This window comes from Pinus tabuliformis, chromosome 9 (assembly GCF_031772625.1).
Source record: "Pinus tabuliformis cultivar Carrire ecotype Pingquan chromosome 9, CPIR1, whole genome shotgun sequence".
NCBI classification, from domain to species: Eukaryota; Viridiplantae; Streptophyta; class Pinopsida; order Pinales; family Pinaceae; genus Pinus; species Pinus tabuliformis.
In genome coordinates this window covers 835,714,902-835,720,160 of record NC_142307.1, presented here as the reverse complement: position 1 = coordinate 835,720,160, position 5,259 = coordinate 835,714,902, and positions in this window count along the sequence as shown.

Genomic DNA, 5,259 nt, shown 5'->3' with positions numbered 1-5,259 from the left:
AATTTGAGCTAGATCAATTAGAACACATATAGCTAAGAATGAGAAATCAATCACAGATAACATAGAAGAATAACCCGGGGAAAGCCTCAGCCTAAAACCCAAATCTTTGTTTATCATACAAGTGGAAATATGTTCAGTATTACAAAAAGAATCAACTCACAAGCTATCTTGCTCTCTCTGTAATCCAACTACTACTCATAGATAGTCAAAGGGCTTCTCACAAACCTTCTCCTCTGCCCTCCAAGCCTCCTATTTCCTTGCGCAGTTTTCCTTGGGGTCCAATGCTGCCACCTATGTGAATTTCCACCTCACACTCCTCACTTGGCACAATAGTAACTGTGCAATCCTGAAGGAGATAATTCCTTCTGCATGGATGAGTTTCCTATATAGGAAAAATCCTCCACTGATAGTACATTATCCCTTCCTCTAATCTCAACTAGGTTTTTTACTGAACTGACATGCATGAGTTATTTATGAGAGAATATTCAGTTATCCGGAGAGCAGCAGTTACATGCATGCAAGCATTAACTAACTAAACTCACAATTAATTCAACAAACTATTTGAATTAATGTAACTAGACTTGACTCAGTTAACTGAGCCAACTAATTACAACTCATCCTTATCTCTTTAATTGAAGGATAAATTCCTCAATCAATGGGATAATTGTTGCATGTCCCTACATAGACTTCATGTTTGATTTTCTACAACTAATTAACTCAAGATGAATTAATTAATTATTTTACAAACAACTGCTTAGATCAAATTCGAATTTTACTTCTCTATTTTAGTTCAGGGACTAACTAAAATAGGAATCTAACCCGAAATGCCATTTATAGCAATGCTATTTTTAGCACTTCCATTTTTCATTCCTTGTTGCTATGTCCAACGCTGGTACCCGAACTGCTATTTATAGCAGTGCTATTTTTAGCACTTCTATTTTTAGCATTTCTTGTTGCTATTTTCAACACCAGGGCAAGACAATTTCACGACAGAATTCTACTAAGCTACATGGAGCTTTATTGGGTAAGATATACTAGAAGAGGTGGAGGAATCTCGTTAAAACCAAAAGGTGTGTCTTGATATCAACTCTACTGTCATTGCTTTAATACCCAAAGCACCCAAATATGAAGATTCCTAGGGTTTTAGGCCCATTTTTTATCAGGTGATCAATTTTAGGCTCAAAAATTAAAGTGCCCAAAACTTCTTGAAACTAGTGTCAAATCAAAGAGCTCGCATATCTAAATTCAACGCAACTTGAATTGCTCAAAACTGATATCATATTCTCCTGATATCACATTCTGATCGTTTTCCCAAACAGGGAAAAAATTGCAGATTGGTTTTAGGTTCATTGATTGTGTAGTTCGTATGCTGATTGGGTAGGTTGAATGTATAATGTGGGCCAATGGTTGGATGCCACTTGTCTTCTTTGGATTTGGCTCAAATTTTTTGTGTTTTTATTGGTTGAAGTGGTTTTTGAAGTGGCCCTCTGAATGGGTGCCACATGGCCCTATGGGAGGTCACCACGTGGCATCCCAGTATTGGTAAACAAAAATTATATTGGCCAAATGAGCCTTCGAGGGATTTGAACTCATGACCTCCCAACTAGAAACACAATGCCTTACCATCACGCTAAGTGTGGTTCTTGTTAAACATTGGTGGCACATTTATATATAAATGAAATATGTTTTGTGTTTTGGGGTCAGGGCCAAGGCTAAGCCCTGGCCCCTGGTCACCCCACATCCATGCAACCATAGGTGGAGGACTAGGGGCTCAGACTTAGCCCCAACCCCAAGTCACAAGCCACAACATACGACCGAACGCAGAAAGTTGGGGGCCAACCCTAGGTCATATGACCCTCCACATATAACCAAGGGTGTGGAGTTTGGTGGGGGTGTTAACCGATGGAGGAGTGGGGATAATGCCCAACACTAAGTCATATGCGCCCGATGTGACCCAGTGCTGAAGGAAAAGGGGCCCGATGAGAAGGGTGGGTGGTTAGAGCATCCCTTGGCCCTGTGGCCCATTTGTCCACATTTTTCCGCCCTAAGGCGTTTGAGGGAAACTTAATGGTCCAACAAATTTCACCTACATAAGGTGAATTTGTCACTCAGTTTATGATTTTTAGGATGGAATTATAGGATCATTAGCCAGAAGGGTGAAATTGTACGATGGTTAGCCATCAAGTTCAGTTTTGCGTTTTTCACCAATTTGAGCTAAAAAAGAAGCTACCTGGGGGTTTTTGGTTGCTTTGAATGCATTTGTGACCTCTATTTTATATTTTGAGCACATCAATATGGCCTTTTTATAGGTTGGAGGTTAAGGGATGTATGGATCAGAGAAGGATTGGTAGCATTTTCTGAGAGTGTTGGGCAGGAAGAAGACCTTGTAGGGGTTTCTTCACCTTCAAAATTCATTTGTAGCAATTGATACTTGCAGGGTTCAACTCTTGGACATTTTTTCTCTCTATTTCAAGATCAGGGAAGCTTGAATTATTTCCTTCTTTTTGCATGTATGTTCATTTTCAAATGAGGTCTAGGGTCTTTGCATAAGGTTCCTTGTATTGTTGTAGTTTACATGGTGATTGTAGGTTGTCATGTTGTTTTTATGTGAGAATTATGTGAAGGATAACATTTCCTTAAAAGGGAAATAGCCACATGGCCATCAACATACTTTATGTACTTCAATTTTACACTAAAATATGAGTGGTCTAGTCATGTTGATAGACTTAAAGATGTAGCCTAGGAGGGGTGAACTCCGTCATCAAACCTTGTGTTGCTCTTCTCTATGTTTACATGAATTATATGTGTTATATTCATTATGATTAACTTGCACATGAGAAATAATTCATGTATGAAGGGACACTAAACAAACATGTTTCTTATGAAGACCCATTTTCGTGCTTGTAAAGTGTCAACACGGTCCTAATAGTTTTTGTTTCATTTGATTTTGGAAATAGAGGCATAAATCACCTATTCCACTTTCATATTGGTTTGGTATGAGAGCACAAGTTGACAAAGTTGCAAGATGGGCAGCAAAAAAAGTATCCAAGAGTTTGAAGAGCGAAATTTGCCTTTTCAAATGGATAATATAGATTTGAGAAGGATGTTGGAGATAATTAAAGAGGAAAAGAGGCACATGAACTTTGTGTTGCAACAAGTGCTTAATGAGAAAGTTGTAGAAAGTGTTACTCCTGCGGCAACAAAAGAGACCTCTAAGATGAAGCTAATATGTGCTCATGGTTCAAATAGTGGTTTTGTACCATATGTAGAAGATGATGCATGTGATTTTTGTAAACATCTCCAATAAGAACACCCTATGGCAGTGGACAAGAGTGGATGGTTAAATTCATCTACAAGTTGGCTGTCATCATCATCATCCAAAGCAAAAAGGATGCATGACAAGTTTAAAGAGGTAATCAGTATCTAAAGTACTACTCCTTCCATTCATTTACATAATAACTCATTTGCAACATTTGAGGAAAATACTAAGGATATAGGTATGAGGTTGCTTTCTAAGATGCGATATGAAGGTGGAGGTCTTGGAAAAATTGGTCAAGGTATTACCAATCCAATTATGGTTGAGGAAAGACCAAAGAACCAGGGATTGGGATATAACCGAAGGGAGTTTGGAGAATGCTCCAAAAGGCTTGAGGTACATCAATCATTTGAGCATGAGATGTCACCAACTTGTGACAACTGTCGAAGGTAATTCTTCTGACCATTGCGTAGCTGTGTTCAAGCAACGTATAGTAATGGTTAAAAGAATGAATGAAATTCTAGGCATCAAACATAATGACTTTCTTTTGCATGAGGGAGATTCTATGTTTGCAAATAAGAAGAATTTTGTCTGCACTCATTGCAAAGTGCATGTTCATGGCACTAAATGATGTTGGAAGTTGCATCCAAAGCTTCGTTCAAGGAAAGGTAAGGAAATTATGTTGCATAATGAAAAAGGTAGCAAAGAGGACTCTCCACAATCCTAAGCAACTTTCAAAACAAGATGGTGCAAGAAGAGAACCCAAAATTATAGGAGAGGTAATATTTGGGTAGAATTGTTGTAAATATGTTTTGTAAAGTGTTGGTAAATACTTGTTGTCATTACCTATTTAGGTACTTTTGTAAAGTGGACATCATTGTCACTATGTTTAACAAGTAGATACTTTCATTGATTTATGTATTGCCTTTTTGTAAATCCACATGTTCAATGACTTTTTAGTGAATGTACAAAGTTTGTCATTGAAGCTTTTCTACAAAATGTCACATGTTCACTCATACAAGTATTCAAGATGAAACTTGTGTGAATAAAATCTGTGTTTTCAAGATTTTATAAGATGACTGTGCTTGTAGACAAGGCCAGTATTATCAATTCAAAATTTTTCAATTCAGATTGAATTTTGGGTATTTTTGAGTTGCAGCCTCTTTATATGAACTAGGGAAGTAAACTTTTGGAGACCAAAAGTTCCTAGTGGGGAGGTGTGATCAGGTGATCAATTTTAGGCTCAAAAGTAAAATTTCCTAGAACTTCTTAAAACTAGTGCCAAATAAAAGAGCTCGTTGATATGAATATAATGCAACTTGAATTGCTCAAACCGATATCGTATGCTCCCGATATCGCTTTCTGATCGTTTTCTAAAACAAGTAAAAAATTATAGATTGGTTGCAGGTACGCTGACTGTGTAGTCCATACGCTGACTAGGAAAGGTGACTAGGCATGTTGACTATGCAATGTGGGCCAATGGCAGGCTTCCACTTGTATTCTTCATATTGGCTTGAATATGTTGTGTTTTTATTGGTTGAAGTGGTTTCTGAAGTGGCCCTCTGAATGGATGCCACGTGGCCCAATGGGAGGCCACCATGTGGCATCCTGATATTGGTCAACATTTTGTATATTAGCCAAATAGGCCTCCAGAGGAGTCAAACTCGTGACCTCTGAACTAGCAACACTGCATCTTACCGCCGTGCCAAGGGTGGTTCTTGTTAAACATTGGTGACACATTTATATATAGATGAAGTATGTTTTACATTTTGAGGTCGGGGCCAAGGCTAAGCCTGGGCCCCGGGCACAACACACCCACGAGACCACAGGTGGAGGACTGGGGGGATCAGGCTTAGCTCCAGCCCCAAGTCACAAGCCACAACATACGACCAGAGTTGGAAAGTTGGGGGCTGGCCCCAGGTCATATGAACCTCCACATATAACCAGGTGCACAGAGTTTGGTGGGGATGTTAACTGGCAGGTGAGCAGCGAATAAGGCCCAA